Genomic DNA, 20358 nt, shown 5'->3' on the forward strand with positions numbered 1-20358 from the left:
GTAGCAGCCATCTTTGAATGGCAGTTTCCAACTAATTCCGACTTTGAGTGGCGTTCCAGTTTAAAGTTCCTACTCGGAAGTCGGAGTGTCCGACATTCCTCACATGTTGTAGCCATGTTGGATGCTAATCTTGTGGCTCCTTGGTGAGTTTCCGCATTCTGAGTGGGGGATTGGGGCTATGGGGGGTTTATTGTTGACATTCTGAGTAGGAATTTGGAAAATTTGACTTCCAAAGAGAAGAGCGAGAATGGGCCATCACACTGATGTTCACTGGAGATTTAACAAAAAAGGGAAAGATGTTATGTCTAAATTGGAGTCACTGATAGGTGGGACAAGTGTTAGAGCACTGATACTTGTGTGATATTTAAAGAACTGTGCTAATAGTTTTTTCTTGACACTTGACTTTTTGTTCTTTGTTCAAACCGTTCCTACTTAAACACAAACTTACATTTCTGAGCATATTTATTTCCCTTGGTAGTCAAAGCAAACATTAACAGGCCAACTTGGCTTGACTCTAGCTCTAGCTCCTAATGTTTTCCCTTTTTGCACAGTTATTTTAGATTCTTCAGTGTTTGGTAGATGTAAAAAAACGTTTTTTGATATAGATGAAGGATGTTCCCCTTGAAGTTTGATTGCAATGTATTGTTTTTTAATGTGTAATTCAGAAAGAATTTCTTTTTATATATGATTAATACAGATAAAAACAGCAGAGAGAAGAGGCGCTACTAAGGGTACAAAACTTTGCGAAATGTCTCATTTTCTCCATTATTTACCACTCCTCCTCTGGAGATGGCTAATACGTGTTTCCCTTTCCTCTAAAGAGATTGTTATGACAGAGGAGTTGAAGCTGTGAATCCACACTTTGTGATAATTTGAGCAAGCAGCCCACCAGGTGCTTTTGGCCCACCCAATGGGCAGTAACACCTTTTATTTTTGCATCAGTGTTCTGTAGCGGGCCTGCAGCCACTGGAGATTTCATTGCTTTCCTGAGCAGACAGAAGAGACTGAGATGGAGGCGATTAATGCTGTCAAAATGTCACTGCATCCACCTGCTGGCGTTGTAGGAGCTGGATGGTAATCTTATAATTCATCACTTTAGCCTGGAGGAGTGTGTCTCTTGTATGTGTCTGGCTGTAAATGGCACAGGAGTTTATGTATATGTCTCCCTGCCTCCCCTTCCTCCGCTCTGGCTCACAATGTGACACATCTCCCGTGCGGAAATTGCAGAACGGACCTTTCACATTTGGTCACAACAGAAGGAGGCTCGACAGGTGGGCTCTTGGGGAGGTACAGAGGGAATCTCTTGTTGTGGATTTCTACTTTATAAACATCATCATCTTCCCTTGATATGGGGTTGCTCCGCTGCTCAGTGTACACCTCAATATTTGTTTCCTACATGGGAACCTTGAATTGTGTGTGGTTTCTCGAGTGGAATTGGCAATTAAATCAACAAAAGACCGTTTCTTTTTTTTTTTTTCTCAGAGTTGAGTGTGAGGCGTGACTGCATGTGCATCTTCGTGCATGTGCTGACTCAGTAATCTTTTGCGCCTGGAACCGTCAGCATCTTTCCTCCAAATAAAGTTTCCCGACTGCCTCTGCCAGATTTGAACTGTGTAGAACATTAGTGTAACAGCCCACGCTCCTAGAACACAGATTTGTTCTTGAGTGCACGCCAAAAGGCCTCTATATTTTATGAGCCCTCTCTCTACCAACATAACATCTTGAGACTAATTATCATGGTCGCACTCAGACACAGAGCTCGTTTATTATTGCATTGACATCACATTTGTTTTGGCCTGGCCTACATGGCAGGGATTTCACAGCGCTCAGGAGCTGGAGCCACGCTTTGAACTTGACAGAGCACGATTCAAATGTAGAATTTGCTCTATTTGTTCTATGGTGTTATAGGCTAAAAGGTTGTTTTTTTTAAAAGAGTTGGTCATTTATCTCTTTTCAAGTGGACTTTAGGCTTTTATTTTTCCATCTTTTCCATGTGTCAGCTGCTCACTCGGGAGCCATGCTCAGTTCTCGAGAAGCAGTTTTCCTCATCGGTCCTGCCCTAGAAATGCCTTCATACTTTTTTTTTATCATACTACTTCCCCCCCTACCTTATTGTATCTGTTCTCTGATTTTAACTATTTTTTATACATGGTGCAAGACTATTTTTAAGAGCCTGAGAAATGTTGGTCTCATAAAATGGAAATGGAAATGCAGACAGGGTGACGGTGGCTCAGATGATAGGGGTTTGCTCTATGAATCCCTGCTCCGTCCGTCTCAGTCGTGTCCTTGGGCAAGACACTTCACCCGCCTTGCCTGCTGATGGTGGTCAGAGGGCTCGGTGGCCAATTGCATGGCAGCCCCACTTCTGCTAGTCTGCCCAATAGCAGCTGTGGCTACGGTGTAGCTTACCATTGTCACTGTGTGAATGTGTGTATGAATGGGTGGATGACTGATTGTTGTGTGAAGCGCTTTGGGTCCTCAGACTTGATAAAGTGCTATACAAGTGCAGGCCATTTACCATTTAGAACCAGTCACTGATTTATAAGAAGAGATCTACATTTTAATTCAGAAAATCTTTATCCAGGATTATATGAGCAATTGTTACATTGATTTATTAGGTTTTTGTGTCCTGGAAGGCTGGAAAGCAGGAGCTGTGGCACATACATGGACATATTGCAAGTTAATCAGAAGCTCCAATCATTTAACAATTAATTTTTTTTCCTGAACACCTTAGAAAAGTATTCACACTTCTTAAAATTTTTTATTACATTATCTTATATCTTATTGGGACTTTATGTGACAGACTATAACAAAGAAGCACATAATTGCAAAGTGGTGGGAAAATTATATGTTCCACATATGAGAAGTAGGCCGTATATTTCCAATAACCCCTGTCACAAATGTTAGTTTGGACCACATCATTTCCAGTCTAGTTCTTCATCCCCTTACAGCTACCAAAACTGAAAACAATTGCGTTGGAAACTAAAACCCGTGATTGAAACTATTCCTGGACGTGTCTCTGTCCGTGGAAGAAATATAATATTTTGTCTTATCTTACTTCTGTTTTAGAAGCAATTACAGCTTTTCTCTCACATCACTCAGCATTCCCCTGGCTCCTCTCTGTTTACCACAATGAATGGCACATAATTTAAAAGCTGTCACCTAACATAAATTCAAGTACGACATTGCGGGGAGACTGTTCCTTCAGCCGTTCCTTCTTATCCAGGAGTAAATAAAACAGAATTTTCAAACATGACTATTACATACTATAATGTGCCTGCAGATGTGCTTTCTGGTAGATTGAGAATGTTTTTTTTTTTTTTTTTTTACTTTTGGTGTAGTAGCATTTTCAAGTTTTTCTTTTCTCTGGACACATGCCGTGACGATGACTGCACTGTCGATGTTCAGCTCACTCCCACGATCTGACTCATAAATTTTAAGGCTATTTATGTTTAAAGCCTTTCAGTCTGAAATGTTTTTGTTCTTGGTTGGGCAGCTGAAATGCCTCGGAACACCTAATTAGAATTTCTCGGCCTGATATGACTGACGCCCCCCACATTTGATTCTGTCGAACTATTTCAGCTTGCCTCGTCTACCTCTAAACTGCGCTTTGTACTGCGAGGGTGTCAGGATCCTCTCAGAGGTTTGTCTCAACAACATATATACTAATATATTCTGCTTCACTTTTGTCACAATCCTTTTTGTATGCACACACACCAAATATGCTGTGACATGAAATACGATAAATGTCACCAGACACAAGGAGGAAAGGCGGGTGATCAGATATTCCTCTGATCCGTAGGTGCAAACACATATAGAATCAATCAGATGTCTGTAAGTGACGCTCTTTCTCTTTTTCTGCAATTACATGAGGTACAGCTGTAGATGAACCCAAAGCGTGTGGGTGTTATGACATGACACATCGGGGTAATTTGACGTGAGGAGGTCCTGATAGATTTGGGGTGAGCGGGAACTTGTTTCTGTTTTGCTCCATCAGGCGGAGGCTCCTTCCACTTGTCTGCCTGACGCTCCTGATAACTGTTACCTACCCTGTGCCTTCGTACCCACTCTACTACACTGTCTCTTTCTGCACTTCTCTCTGTTCCTGCACTATATTTCTACACTGCCACCTCTGACAGAACCTGACTAGTGGTCTTCCTTCTAAGTAGTTTATTGTTAGCTTTGACATGAACTCCATGGCTATATCCTTATTTATAAGTTCCTTTGGATGTATGCGTCTGCCGGATGCCTAAACATAAACTAAGACTTGGTTTTTAAGCAAAATTAATGCATTTTTAATGTGGCTGAGGTTCTAGTCGTTTGTTGTTGGCCTATTTCATCCTTTCCTAAACCAGTTTTGATGTGCAATTGGGATAATTGTTTTACAGGAGCACAAAACCGTGTCCAGGTTTAAAGAATCTATCTGCTAATCTACAGTGAAGTTAGAGAAATGTCCATCCACTTTTTGCAATGTCAGTGAAACAGATTCTCAGCATAATGCTGCTATCACCATGCTTCATAGTCAGTACAGTGTGCTTAGGCCTGAAAGCCTCATCATGACTCTTCAAAACACATCACTGTGTGGTGAAACTGTTCAACGTTTCTTTGGTCTGAACATGCGACTTTTCTCCAGAAGTCATTTAGCTTGTCTGTGTGGACAGCTGTAACTTTCAGTTGAGCTCGAATGTGTTGATATTAGAACAGATACTTCTTTCTTAGTCAGCACCCTCTCTGTACAATTTAATGTTAAACTTTCAGCTATTGACAGGAAAATTAATAAATCCAAAACATATTTCCAGAGCCCCAAATTAAGATGAGAATCATGTACATGATAAATGCATTTAAACTGATCGCCACTGCATGCATGCATGCAGACATGTGTTTCTCCACAGGCAGTGGGTCAAAATTCGAGGCATGAGTGCAGAGTGTACTCTGAACGTGTATGTGTGTGACAGGATTTGTGAATACGGTGAAAATGGAGGGTGTGAGATTAAAAGCACACAACACAAGGACGCGAGAAAAGACCTTCCTAACACCTTAGCATGTAAAATGGCAAAAAAGCCCTCAGTTGATGAATGAAAGCGTCAGTGGCAAAAATGCAGTATGACCATGAAGATGACAGTAAGAGAGTCATTGAGCCCAAACAATTTCCATTTTCTGTTGAATTTCATTTCTCTGTTTCTTTGGCCACGCCATGTTTCAAGGTCAGCTGCTAGGTAATGCTGCAGGTATGTGGTGTGTGGTGAAATCTGGGATGTTTAGTGCTTGTATAAGTGTGTGTGTGTGTGTGTGTGTGTGTGTGTGCGTATGTGGAGTAGTGGGGTGTTCCAGTGGGAATTGTATTTAGGTTGTTCGAGCCGACAAATAACAGCCCACCATGCTCGCCACATCAATTATTGAGGGGACGGAAAATTGATCGGCCCTAACAGTGAATGTTATCCTGTCTTGCTAGATTCCTCAGTTCCTGCTTCTCCTTCAACAAGCGGAGTGCCCCCTGCTTTATACATACTCCAGCCATCTCTTCTTTCTGTCAGACTCACCATTGCCTCTGTTTTCAGTCTTCCTATTTAGTTTCTCACCCTCTGTGCCTGCCCCACTTCCTCAAAAACTTTCTCTTCTATTTGAATGTTCAGTTTTTTTGTGTCCTCTTTGGTTGGTTTCTCTTGATATTTGTCTATATCCTACAGTTATGCTCCAGGATATAGACAACTATTCTGACTCAGTTTCTCAGTTACCCATGTAATTCAACTTATGGTTTTCTGGCAAACTCTGCTCTGTTGTGTGTCAACACACCCGGTTCTTGTTCTCTTGCAGTCTGTACAAGCCCTTTTCACCCTGCTTCATCCCTGCACCCTCTCCTCACTAGCTAAACATCTTTGATCCATCTCCCTTGGAGCTCTTGCTCACACACAGTCAAGTGTTTGGTCTTTGTTGGGTTGACAAAGCCACTCAGAGCCACGTGCTGCTAGCCAATGCAGATGTTTGCGTACCCGAGCACGCAGCACTGAAAAAAGAAGAAGGCCTAATTTGAGTTCAGTTCATCATAGCGAGATTGCCCCGCTTTTATTGATAATTGCTTTTTTCCGTTTAAAGGGATGGGCGCTTAAACCGTCAGCCGTGTAAACATGAGAGATGCAGCTGTTGCCGCAATTAGCGTCTCACTTTCCCCTAATGAAAGGATTAATCCGCCAGCAAATCTCTCGGCTTCTTTTCAAATGCCAAGCCCTCCATTCAGCTCGCTGCCAGTGGAAGAAAGGCGGCCCGTGTCGAACAAAATGGGACTATCTATAACCGGAGCCAAAAGTCGCATTCATCGGCTCAGCCTGGTGTCACATCATCTGGGTCCCTTTGCTCACTGCGGAACAAGAGAGACCCTTAACCAACTGCTGTTTGATGATTTCCTGAGTGCTGCCTTTGCAATCCTCTGTTCTCACAGCATGGCTCATCTGCAGAGCCACCTCCGTCACCACGCCTCCTCTCTTTCCCTCGACTGTCTTTTCTTCCTCAACCCATAGAAAGCTCAGATCTTTATGCTCCGGTTCTAAAAACACAACATTGCCTCTTGTCAAAATCCTTCGTAACGGAGTACTTTGCTTTCCACAGACAGCTGAGCGTCACTAAGTGAATAGCTGTCTCCTGCTGGAACCAGATGTGTCTGACCAACCAGCAGTGAATGACAGCCAATAAAGAATAGAGCAGAATTTAGGCTAGACCTTTGAAGCCATTGACTGGACACATTGATTGGTTTTCTTTCTCTGCAACATAGAGACAAAAGGCACAGGTGTGGAGATGACCGGCAAGATCAGCTCCATTAAGAATGCTTTTTTTTGTAAATCGTCTAGATCCATTGTTTACATCCAATCATTGGAGTCAGTCCAGTTTCAGAAGAGTCAGATTGCCTTGCAAAAGTATTCACACCTGTTCAATTTTCAAAAATTACAACAAAAAAATTCAATATATTTTGTTAGGACTTTATGGCTACGTTTCCACTGCAGATCTTAATACTCTAATCCGATTTTTTTAGGAATCGGATTTCTTTGTGTGGTATTTCCCATTACTTTGAAAATGGTGGGGCTCCAAACTCACCAGCATGCGCATAAGAACAATAAGTACGTCATAAAGCGCAGCACAACGGTAAACACAGAGAAATTGGTGTTATGGTAACACCATATAAGTGCACAACAGAAGCCATTTATATTCAGCGGCTCTGTGGGAAACACGTGAATAAAAGGAGAGTGAAACTCTTTGTTTTGTTTTAGGGAGATCTGACTGACAATTCAGCACAACAAACTGTTTGGATGCAGAGACACAGCCAGCAATGGTGGAGCAGGGATGTTAACTTTACAGAGACCCAGTTTATTCAGAATTTATCATGTCGAGGGCAACTTATAATCATATATGTCAGCGCCTCTCCTCTCAACTCCACAGGCAGAAAACTTGATGCAAACCAACATTTCAACTGCAGAAGGGGCAGACCATCCCATGCTCGATAATCTCGATAGCATTTTAAAGTCCTCTGTTTGAAGGGCTGTATACAAATTTTACAATAAATGGTAAATGGCCTGAATTTATATAGCACCTTTCCAGTCATACAGACTGCTCAAAGCACTTTACACTAGAGCCACATTCACCCAATTGCACTCACTAACACTCACACATTCATACACCAATACACAACTTGAGGTTAAGTGCCTTGCCCAGGGGCACAGCAGGAGGAAGCTGGAATCGAACCCACAACCTTCCGATTGCAAGACAACTATTCTTCCTACTGAGCCACAGTCACCTCTATAAATACAAACTATGTCCCACATCCAGATGGTTCCTATGAGCCTTTCAATTAGGCTGGAATAAAGTTTTATCTGTTTATTAATGAGCTCTAACATCTTTCTATCTCACAACTGTGCAGTACTATTCTAGCCCTCCATCTGTTTTGTAAACTGCTACCTGCTCCTGCTGGGCGTCGCAGAGTTGTGACGAATGCGATGGAAAGTGACGTTAAAGTCACAGCTAATTCAGGACCACATATAAATGTGGCTCAAATGTGACTTGAAAAAGTCAGATACGGGACAGATATGAGCGTGCCCACTTTCTTTAAACAACCTGACCTGACTTCACTTGACCCCAAAGAAATCAGATTTGGGCCACATTTTCCTGCAGCGTGAAAGGGTCCTATGTGCACAAAGTACTGCATGATTATCACCCTGAATGAAAATGAAACATAGTATTCAAATATTTCAAAAATAAAACCTAAATTTGCATTCACCCCAAAGTACTCTAAAACGCTTAAGTAAAATCTAGCAAAACTAATTACTTACAGAAGTCATCTGACTAGTAAGCACAGTCCACCAGTTTGTAATTTAGTATTATTGTAAGTCCAGCTTTACTATTAGGGCCTAATAGGTTTGTTAGAGGACATTTATAAACTAATAGGTTAGTAACTGATCATAATGAAGATCAAGGAACACAGCATATAGGTCAGGGAGAAGGTTGTGGAGAGGTTTAAAACAGTAATAGGCTCTAAAACAATATTACATGATTTAAGCATCTCACAGAGCTCTTTTCCTTCATCTGAAAATGGAAAGATAATGGCACAACTGCAAATCTAAGACATGGTGGTCACTCTAAAGTGAAGAAGAAAAAAGTCATTGTTGAAAGAATGCAGAAAACATGTGGGAGAAGATGATCTGGTCAGGTGAGACCAAAAGTTGACTTTATGGTGTTCAAGAAAAAATTTCATGCATGGTGGAAAACTAACATTGCACATTGCGCATTAACACACTATCTCCATGGTGAAACATGGTGGTGGCGGCTTCATGCTGTGGGGATTCTTTTCTTCAGTGGGGAAAAGGGAATCTCATCAGACTTGTAAAAATACAAGGGGAAAAAAACATCCAGTAGCTGCAAAAGAGTTAAGATTCGTTCCGAGGTTCAACTTATATAGAGGCAAATTATATAAAGTCCAAAAAAACTGAAACTTAGCAAATGTTGGGAAAATTGTCTAAGTTCTATGTGTTCAGGTGAACTATAGTTATGTTTATGTTTCCTGACCCCTGACCTGTTTAATAAACAAATGACCAGAATGGCAGGGGTTCAAGTGACAATAAGACACAAAGTGGCAGACCCAGTCTTCCTCTAGTCAAGCCCTTAATGTTGCATTTTGTGACAAGCCGTGAGTAATTCATTACAGGGATTGTCACTTGGGCTCAGGTCTTTCAGCCTAGCTCTTTGATTTTGTAGCCAGACTAGAGAGGCTAACACTTGGTAACTCACTCAAGTTAACACTGGATATTAATCAAGTGAGCAAACTGTCCACTCTCACAATCTTACAACAGTGCTGCACTAACAAAAAGTAAATAAAGCACAACACGGGCTAAACTGAAGTCAACAGGGATTCATGCACAAATCAGAATTTTCAAAATACTAGTAGTTGTAAAATGTTTGTCTCAATAAAAGAATAAATATTTTCACAATGTAGTCTAAACCTCTGGAATAACTGCCACGATGAGGCATAAAAAGAAAATAAAAAACATTGGACAGTGTTTCTTTTGTGGTGATGCCAGTTTTCACTATAAAGTAGTATATTAAATAAGTGGAGTGCAAGATTTAAAGGGTGAAATAAGTCATCCTATTAAGAAATTCGATGATCTATAGGTTTTACTTAATGCTATTTACCTAGGCATTCCTCCTTGAGAAAAGTGCATTTTCAAATCAGGGAAGCAAGCAGTAACAAAGGTCCAGTTAAAAGTGACACTTTGGTTTGAAACGGAATATTAAATGACATATAGGTCAATGCAAGTGGTGTAGTTTAGTCAGATTATTTTGAGGGTAACATAATTATTTTTTAATATGTCTTATTGCTTTAGCATGTAAAGGAATCATCATAATATCACTGTAATGACCAAATGTATTTATATATATTTGTTTGTTAATTGTTATGAATGTATATATATTTTCAGTTCTTGCTTTAGAGAATATTACCAGCATTGTGCATCTGCTGGATCTCAAATCAAACTTTTCTCCCAACCTGTGGATTTTAGTTTCTCTATAAAGTCTGACTGACACATGCAGGATGCATTGTTTTAGTAATAAACGTCTCCCTTCATAGCATTTATAGCAATGAAAGAAAACGGTTCTTTCTCCAGGTAAGAACTGTCTCTGGCATATCAAAACAGAGAGTAAAAATGCTAACATTAGCCTAGCGCTTCAGTAAAATGCTCTGCATGAATACATCGTCTGCAGGACCAATATTTGAGTTTATTAAATGCTGTCGTATTTTTTGGAGTCAGTTATACCTTTGGAAAGAAAAGGATGTCTTGTAGAAGCCCATGTTGGGACAAAATGTCTGTCAAAATTGAACAAAACCAACACTGCAACATCCAGGACATCACTAAGTGAATTAAGTGGGAAACAGTAACGATATATTGACCTTGTAGAGTGTTGTTCTGAAAACTACACAGTTTTCAAGCATATTAATGACATTGATTAGACTGGGACTTGGTATTGTCAAATCCAGATCAGAATTCAATATTTTTTAGATAACAATAGAATTACATGAAATTTAAATAATGTAACATAGTTTTATCTTGCAACACTACCCATCATCAAAAACAAACTGAGTACAGAATGGCCTGTTGTTTACCAGGACCCACAGGTAAATGGATCAGGGCTGTTTGTATCATATCATAAGGACTAGCTAAAACTCCCACACATTTAGCACTTTAAAAAGAGTCTGTTGTGAAAGATAGCCCTCCTGGCTCACACTAACCAAGTGCACTCATATGTGGCTGCAACCGACTCTATTTCGAACTGTACTTTGTTATTAGTCTATTGATTGTTTTGAAGAGCTCTGGATAAGCAGCCATTATTGGTCAGAATATAAAGCCCAGTTAAGCATCTGCTCTGTCTCTCTTTTTTTAAATTATTCTCTGTGTGCTGTAGGGGTTTGAGGAACGGCAGTTAATTGTATTATTTGAGGCAAAAAAGGTGTTTGTAATAACAGCCCTACAAATCAAGTTTTGTCTTTATTGCATTTATTATTTTTGGATGTATATAGGTGATAATACAACCGTTCTTAAATCAAATATATGCATCATGACAATCAGTGTTTAAAACAATCAACTGAAAAATGTCAATATTCTGAACTTTGTGGCCCCTGACTTCCACGTGTTCTAATGGCTCATCAGACTAAACATAAACTATGGAGAAATCATTATAAACATCTATCTGAACAATATTTGCACTGATTTTTCAAATGCGTATGAGGACTTGAGAATCTAATTTTCTCTTAAGAGAAATTATTCTACATTTCACAGTGAGCCATTAAAGGAAATTTTTCAGACTTAACAGTTAAGTTCTTCTCTCAGCATATAGAAGCTCTTGAGTAGGATAAATAAATTCCCAAGTAGAAGAAGCCAAAGCATACCAGCTGTACATGCTATTTACCTGTGATTTAATATTAATAGATCATTGATCCAATAATTGGAACCTGTGAGAGGCTGAACTTTATTACACACGTGAAATAAAATTACATTGCCTATTATACTCACATCAGCAAAAGGCGGTCGATAGGTGTCAGGTCAATACAAATTACATTTAAAAGAACGACAAATATTTTCTTTTTGAACTTAAAGTCAAAATAAAATAGTTTAAAAGCTTTCTGGCTAGATGTGCCAGCAAGGAGCTGGCACATCTAGAATGGGCAACAGAGGTATACATGGCAGCATCAAAAGCAAAGCAATATCACTATCAGGCACTATCAGACATCTAGCATTCAGTCAGTAAGCAAAGGCCACCACAGACCAAAGATTGCTTGTAGATATATTAGACATTAAAAGCTGCTAGCAGATGACATCCAGGATTACACGTTTGCCATTCCATGTGTTGGCTGCAAATAACATTCTTGCATATTTAAAGTGGTGATCGTAACCATGAGGAAGAGACAAATACTAAATAGCATCTGTCATGTTCACAGATTAATTTTACTTCTGTATTGCCTCAAATAACCACTGTATGTGCTTATGGCAGTCCCAAGTGCCAAACTTGTACTGCAGTGATGGGCAGTTCAGATTCTCAACAGCCAGCTGTTTCCCTGCCCCAACGATGGCTATTTGATGTGGGTTATTAGCAGGCTCCCGCAAAAGTTGGAGACAGTGTAAGGAGACAATTCAACCATTAGGGTCAGGTGTGCTGGAGCAAGGACACATCTAATACATACACAGCTCTTGCCCTCAACAACCAGAACAGCCCACCTCTATTGTAAAGAGACACAGCAAATGACTTGAGGTTACCGGTTGAAGTGATTTGGTGCCTATGTCATGGCATAACATGACACTATCATAGACATCCTGCTTGTCCCACCCTCCTGAGACATCACCCTGGAACAGTTTTTCAACAAGGCATCACATGTTGAAGTCTTTCCACGGGCAACCAGGTGATCTGATCTATCTCCACTTAAACATCTGTAGGAGCGACGCAGAAGTAAGCAAACCTAGTGGATATCCACAAAGCCCCGTTACAAAATTTGCTCGCCAACTCGACCAAGATACAGCTCCTTAACTCTGCTTTTCACTGAATTGCTGCTGGTATCTACTGTAGGTCCAAGAGGACCTACAACATGCTGCTGCAATCATAGCTCATCAGTTACATTAACCTTTCAACAGTTTAGTTTTTTTAAACCACTCCATGTGATTTTTATTCTTGATGAGTTAATGTTACCGGGGGCAGACTTTTCTTCAAGGGAACGTAGAAGAAAAAAACATAGCATATGGTTTCTTCTGATTTTCTGTATCATCAGACTCAAAAGGATGTATCTAGTCGTTCTTTAAACCAATATTATATGAAACAGGAAGCTGTTTTATTCATGGCTACCTCTACTCATATTCCCAAAAGCTGAAGAAAATAGATCCTTGAGGTTTTCTTTCCACTCATTATTTAGTTTTTCTCCTATTTCTGTTCACCTTCATTGTTGAGGTAACAACTGCACCAAATATTTTGTTTTAAGACTCTTGGTTGCATCTTCCTCACACATTTAGAATTTATTTCTCTCTTTTTGGCACAGTCTTTATGGAGGATACAATTGCTTTATCAGAGGCTATCTAACCAACTATCCTTATCTTCTGTTTTGCAGCTTTTGCCAGACTGATTGAACAGAAAACGAGAAAGGAACAAAACCACCTGGGGAAGATCTACAGACTATGAGGTAGGAATATGTGAGACTATTTGGTAGACAACAGCCAATTAGTAAAACCCAGTCTTCACCCTTGCAGATAAAGTCTATTTTGTCACATTAGCCTTTTTCCATCTGTCTGAGGGCCAAATGTTTCCACAAACTTGCCCACTTAGAACTTGCGGCTCTTTCATGTGTTTTTATTTCGTTCTACCTGAATACAGATAATTAATTATGCTTGTATAAAATCCACTTTTCCCGAAAGCTGTTATTCTACAGATCAATTAGTGAGGGTTAATGTCCAAAATAAACAATATAATATAAATATACAGAGTTTTTAAAAATTAATTATATATTTATATAATAATATATAATTTATATATATATATAAATATGTATGTATATAATTAATAAATAAAAAAACTCTGTATCATTTCCATTAAATTTCCCTGCAACATTTTTACAAACTGGATTCCAAAAAAGTTGGGACACTAAACAAATTGTGAATAAAAACTGCATGCAATAATGTGGAGGTGCCAACATCTAATATTTTATTCAGAATAGAACACAAATCACAGATCAAAAGTTTAAACTGAGAGAATGTATCATTTTAAGGGAAAAATATGTTGTTTCAAAATTACATGGCGTCAACAAATCCCAAAAAAGTTGAGACAAGGCCATTTTACCATTGTGTGGCATCCCCCTTTCTTCTTACAACACTCAACAGACGTCTGGGGACAGAGGAGACCAGTGTCTCAAGTTTAGAAATAGGAATGCTCTCCCAATCATGTCTAATACAGGCCTCTAACTGTTCAATCGTCTTGGGCCTTCTTTGTCGCACCTTCCTCTTTATGATGTGCCAAATGTTCTCTATAGGTAAAAGATCTGGACTGCAGGCTGGCCATTCCAGTACCCAGATTCTTCTCCTACATAGCCATGATGTTGTGATTGCTGCAGAATGTGGTCTGGCATTATCTTGTTGAAAAATGCAGGGTCTTCCCTGAAAGAGATGACGTCTAGATGGGATCATATGTTGTTCTAGAACCTGAACATAGTTCTCTGCATTAATGGTGCCTTTCCAGACATGCAACCTGCCCATGCCACAAGCACTCATGCAACCCCATACCATCAGTGATGCAGGCTTCTGAACGGAGCGTTGATAACAACTTGGGTTATCCTTGTCCTCTCTGGTCCGGATGACATGGCGTCCCAGTGTTCCATAAAGAACTTCAAATCGTGACTCATCTGACCACAGAACAGTCTTCCATTTTGCCACACTCCATTTTACAAGACCCCTGGCCCAGTGCAAACATCTGAGCTTGTGGAGCTTGCTTAGAAATGGCTTCCTCTTTGCACTGTAGAGTTTCAGCTGGCAACGGCGGATGGCACGGTGGATTCTGTTCACTGACAATGCTTTCTGGAAGTCTTCCTGAGCCCATTCTGTTAATTTCTTGACAGTGGCATTCCTGTTTGAGGTGCAGTGACGTTTAAGGGCCCGGAGATCACGAGCATCCAGTAGAGTTTTACGGCCTTGACCCTTACGCACAGCGATTGTTCCAGATTCTCTAAATCTTTTGATGATGTTATGCACGGTTGATGATGATAACTTGAAAGTCTTTGCTATTTTACGCTGGGTAACACCATTTTGATATTGCTGCACTATGTTTCTGCACAACAATGGTGGAATTGGTGATCCTCTTACCATCTTGGCTTCAGAGAGACACTGACACTCTGAGAAGCTCTTTTTATACCCAATCATGTTGTCAATTGACCTAATTAGTGTTCATTGATCTTCCAGCTGTTTCTTATATGCTCAATTTCCTTTTTCCAGCCACTTATTGCTACTTGTCCCAACTTTTTTGGGATTTGTTGACGCCATGTAATTTTGAAACAACATATTTTTCCCTTAAAATGATACATTCTCTCAGTTTAAACTTTTGATCTGTGATTTGTGTTCTATTCTGAATAACATATTTGATGTTGGCACCTCCACATCATTGCATTCAGTTTTTATTCACAATTTGTTTAGTGTCCCACCTTTTTTGGTATCCGGTTTGTATGTTTAGAGCTGAGATTGATTATATGCTGATTTTTAAACAAGCTTGTATTAGTTTCTTCTCAGAATTCATCATGCTTATGGTTTTCTCTGCTTAATCTAAACAGGGCATATTTGTGTGACGGACTAGACCTCAGCTGTCACACAGATACATGAACGGTAATTGTCCTGAGCCCTTGTTCGCACACATCTTTATCTCTGTCATTGTTAGTCTCATCGTAAGGCTACCTACTTCCCCACAATCCCTCCATCTATTCATCCACTGTAATTTTGAGCTTCTCCAATGACCTCGGCAGTAGCCGGCTCATCTTAAAGCCCAAGATTACACAACTGCCCTTCTCCGTATCTCTACCACTTCATCTCGTTCTCTCCGGCTCTCTCTTTGCTAATCCAAGTATATTATCTCTCAGCTTTAACTGTCTCCCAACTGTCTAATTCGCAACCCCCACCGTCTGTCCCTCCCACCCACCAAAGGAACCCCCCCCCTTCCCTTCCCTTTTTTGTCCTCCCTTCTTTCTTTGTACTTTGTTCTCATTTTTTGTATTCAGGGCTTTTAGATTGAGTTTATTGCTATGACAAGCAATCATCAGCAGAAGCTGCAGCGTTTAATGGGTGCAAGTATGCAGCCCCAACATGCACACTGTTTTGTGTAGTTCAGTGTGAAGCAGCACAGGCAGCAGGGTCAGCACACAAAAACACAGTCTCTTTCACAGCTGAGTGAGCATCCTGCTCCCTACGTGTTCCCTTTCTCCCTGGCTGTGAAGGAGCAGGGAGGGAGAAAAAAATGTCTGGCATGGACTTCAGCTGATAGTAACTAATGACTGTCTGATTAGTTCATTAGTCTGGCACTTCATTGCCTGGCTGCTGGAGTCATAGCAGTTTACTTTCTTACTGTAGAGCAACTTCATGTGCAAACGCCACCCACAATCCTCCAGCTCTTTTTCCCCTGCCTTTGTTTTTCTACATCATATGATGTTTTGTGCATAGCAAGATGATGCTGTCTTGGAGAACTTCCCAGCCTGGTTGTTAAATGTTCTCCTTTTGTGTTTACTCGTATCTCTGGTCTCAGCTGGCCAACTGCTGTGAACAGCTGAGCCTCACTTTCACTGCTCGACATTAAGACCCAGCAAGAACCAGATACGGCGAGATTCACTGTTTAGCAAGTGAAGTGAACAGGATTATCTGCTACACAGCTGGGTAAATGTTCAGATTTGAAACGCAAAAAAGGATTCACCACATTTTGGTGTCATCTACCAGTGAGGATTTTCAACCTCTTTGTCGGAGTTTGATAGAAACACTCACCTTAATCTCAGCCTCCTCTAGTTCTGTCTCTGATAACCAAGACTATTTTCTATCAAATCCTGACAATATGCCCATAAATGGAACCAAACTGTCAATAAAGTTAAAGCCAGAGTGAGAATGGGATTCTACAAGAAAACATATATATCACAAGTGAATGGGAAGCCTGAAGTCTGACATTTAAGATTTACCTCTGTCAATTATTCATTTACTGAAAGCCTTTTGATAAAAATCGTTTATCTCTTTCAGACAAAATGCACTTGCAGCCTAAATGATTATTATGAGATCATATTTTTCTGAATAAGTAAATGGTTATGCTGCAGAACAAATTGAATTACAAACATCATTATAGTATCAATGTTCTCAAATCTGTGATTGCAACGGGATGCAATAACACATCCTAGATCTGAATAAATTAAATATTCTCATTGAACTCTTTGTTCTGTATAAAGTTGAATGTGCTGACAACAAAATCACACAAAAATCATCAGTGGAAATCAAATTTATTAACCAATGGAGGCCTGGATTTGGAGTCACACACTAAATTAAAGTGGAAAAACATACTACAGGCTGATCCAACTTTGATGTAATGTCCTTAAAACAAGTCAAAATGAGGCTCAGTATTGTGTGTGACCTCCACGTGCCTGTATGACCTTCCTACAACGCCTGGGCATGCTCCTGATGAGACGGCGGATTGTCTCCTGAGGTATCTCCTCCCAGACCTGGACTAAAGCATCCGCCAACTCCCGGACAGTCTGTGGTGCAACATGACGTTGGTGGATGGAGTGAGACATGATGTCCCAGATGTGCTCAATCGGAATCAGGTCTGGGGAACGGGCGGGCCAGTCCATAGCGTCAATGTCTTCATCTTGCAGGAACTGCTGACACACTCCAGCCACATGAGGTCTAGCATTGTCCTGCATTAGGAGGAACCCAGGGCCAACAACACTAGCATATGGTCTCACAAGGGGTCTGAGGATCTCATCTCGGTACCTAATGGCAGTCATGCGGCCCTCCAAAGAAATGCCACCCCACACCATTACTGACCCACTGCCAAACCGGTCATGCTGAAGAATGTTGCAGGCAGCAGATCGCTCTCCACGGTGTCTCCAGACTCTGTCATGTCTGTCACATGTGCTCAGTGTGAACCTGCTTTCATCTGTGAAGAGCACAGGGCACCAGTGGTGAATTTGCCGATCCTGGTGTTCTCTGGCAAATGTCAAGCATCCTGCACGGTATTGGGTTGTGAGCACAACCCCCATTTGTGGACGTTGGGCCCTCATACCATCCCCATGGAGTCGGTTTCTAACTGTTTGTGCAGACACATGCAGATTTGTGGCCTGCTGGAGGTAATTTTGCAGGGCTCTGGCAGTGCTCCTCCTGTTCCTCCTTGCACAAAGGCGGAGGTAACGGTCCTGCTGCTGGGTTGTTTCCCTCCTATGGCCTCCTCCACGTCTCCTGCTGTACTGGCCTGTCTCCTGGTAGCGCCTCCAGGCTCTGGACACTACGCTGACAGACACAGCAAACCTTCTTGCCACAGATCACATTGATGTGCCATCCTGGATGAGCTGCACTACCTGAGCCACTTGTGTGGGTTGTAGAATCCGTCTCATGCTACCACGAGCGTGAAAGCACCACCAACATTCAAAAGTGACCAAAACATCAGCCAGAAAGCATAGATACTGAGAAGTGGTCTGTGGTCCCCACCTGCAGAACCACTCCTTTATTGCGTGTGTCTTGCTAATCGCCAAATATTTCCCCCTGTTGTCTATTCCATTTGCACAACATCATGTGAAATTGATTGTCAATCAGTGTTGCTTCCTAAGTGGAAAGATTGATTTCACATAAGTTTGATTTTCTTTGAGTTATATTGTGCTGTTTAGGTGTTCCCTTTATTTTTTTCAGCAGTGTATTTCTGGTGCCATCCAAAACAAATTGCCAATAATGTAATTGGCCACTTGGTGAGACTTTCACTGTTATTTATCCTCATACCTGATACAGATCTTAGTGACCAAGATCATAAAGTTACAGAAAAGACGGGTGTGGGGGGTATCGTGATGGAAAGAGTCATGCTGGACCTGGTAAACATGGGATAGTGAGGGGAGTGGGAAAGGTCATGACCTTCCTTGCCAGACATGGGCTGGCATGGGATTCTTGCCTCACCTTGAGTAAAAATAATATGGTTTCATGGTACCACAATTTTTACCAAAACAGATTAAACAAAATATATTACACAATACTATTGCTTTTATTTAAAACAGAAAAGCAAACATCAATGTCTACTGCTGTAAAATAATCTAAAATTGACTACCTTAATAATAATATTTATAGTGTTTTATGCGAAAAATTAAACAATAATGTATAATGTATAATTAACATCAACATTCATTTGCATATTATAACTTTTGTGATTCTGTACTGTATAGACTATCAATTATATAAAGTTAAAAGGAAAACTTTGTTTTGCAGTGGACCATCTGTTGGATTAGGATTATTGTTCACTTGGAGCAACATTGTTTGTCCAAGCTTTAACCTCCTGGCTGATGTCTTGAGATTTTTTTTCCACATATTGTTATGCCCTCAGGATGCCATCTGGTTTGTCAATCGCACCAGTCCACCCTGCTGCAAAACGCTCATAAAATATGATGCTGCCATCACCGTGCTTAACAGTTGGGTTGGTGTTCTCTGGTATGCAAGTTTCCCTTCTCTTGCTTAAAAATATATTAATAGTAATTACGGCCAAGCACTTCACTTTTAGTTTCTTCAGAGCATATGTCTCCAGAAATTAAGATATTTGGCCCTAAGTGCAATTGCATGCTTCTTCAATTCTGAGTGGCCTTTCAGCTGGACTCGTTTCACAGTAGATTATGATACTCTCCAACCATATTTTGCTTTCGTATTGATTCGTACAACATGTTTATCTCTTGGACACAGAATCCGTCTCCTTCATGAACATTATTAAAGCTAGTCATTGTCATGGTCTTTATACTTGGTTTGAACAGATGAACGTGGCACCTTCAGACATCTGGAAATTGTACCCAAGGATGAACCAGACATTTGGAGGGCCACGGTTCTCTTCCAGATTTCTTTGACTGATATCTATAGTTTTTTCCATGATATCATATAAGAAAGTACAGGTCCTTCTCAAAATATTAGCATATTGTGATAAAGTTCATTATTTTCCATAATGTCATGATGAAAATTTAACATTCATATATTTTAGATTCATTGCACACTAACTGAAATATTTCAGGTCTTTTATTGTCTTAATACGGATGATTTTGGCATACAGCTCATGAAAACCCAAAATTCCTATCTCACAAAATTAGCATATCATTAAAAGGGTCTCTAAACGAGCTATGAACCTAATCATCTTAATCAACGAGTTAACTCTAAACACCTACAAAAGATTCCTGAGGCCTTTAAAACTCCCAGCCTGGTTCATCACTCAAAACCCCAATCATGGGTAAGACTGCCGACCTGACTGCTGTCCAGAAGGCCACTATTGACACCCTCAAGCAAGAGGGTAAGACACAGAAAGAAATTTCTGAACAAATAGGCTGTTCCCAGAGTGCTGTATCAAGGCACCTCAGTGGGAAGTCTGTGGGAAGGAAAAAGTGTGGCAGAAAACGCTGCACAACGAGAAGAGGTGACCGGACCCTGAGGAAGATTGTGGAGAAGGACCGATTCCAGACCTTGGGGGACCTGCGGAAGCAGTGGACTGAGTCTGGAGTAGAAACATCCAGAGCCACCGTGCACAGGCGTGTGCAGGAAATGGGCTACAGGTGCCGCATTCCCCAGACCTGGGCTACAGAGAAGCAGTGCTGGACTGTTGCTC

General features: G+C 40.7%; 1 protein-coding gene across 3 annotated transcripts in view; it reads left to right on the top strand.

Moving 5' to 3' along the window:
* Positions 1-20358, top strand: part of LOC124870076 — a 260321-nt gene that overhangs the window by 14164 nt on the left and 225799 nt on the right. For 2 of the 3 annotated variants that reach the window (XM_047368528.1, XM_047368530.1), the window contains exon 2: positions 13127-13198. The gene's annotated coding sequence lies outside the window, so the exon portion shown is untranslated. Of the gene's footprint in view, positions 1-13126; positions 13199-15328; positions 15381-20358 lie in introns of all 3 variants that reach the window. The other variant, XM_047368529.1, reaches the window with a different exon arrangement.

This window comes from Girardinichthys multiradiatus, chromosome 6 (assembly GCF_021462225.1).
Source record: "Girardinichthys multiradiatus isolate DD_20200921_A chromosome 6, DD_fGirMul_XY1, whole genome shotgun sequence".
Lineage (NCBI taxonomy): Eukaryota > Metazoa > Chordata > Actinopteri > Cyprinodontiformes > Goodeidae > Girardinichthys > Girardinichthys multiradiatus.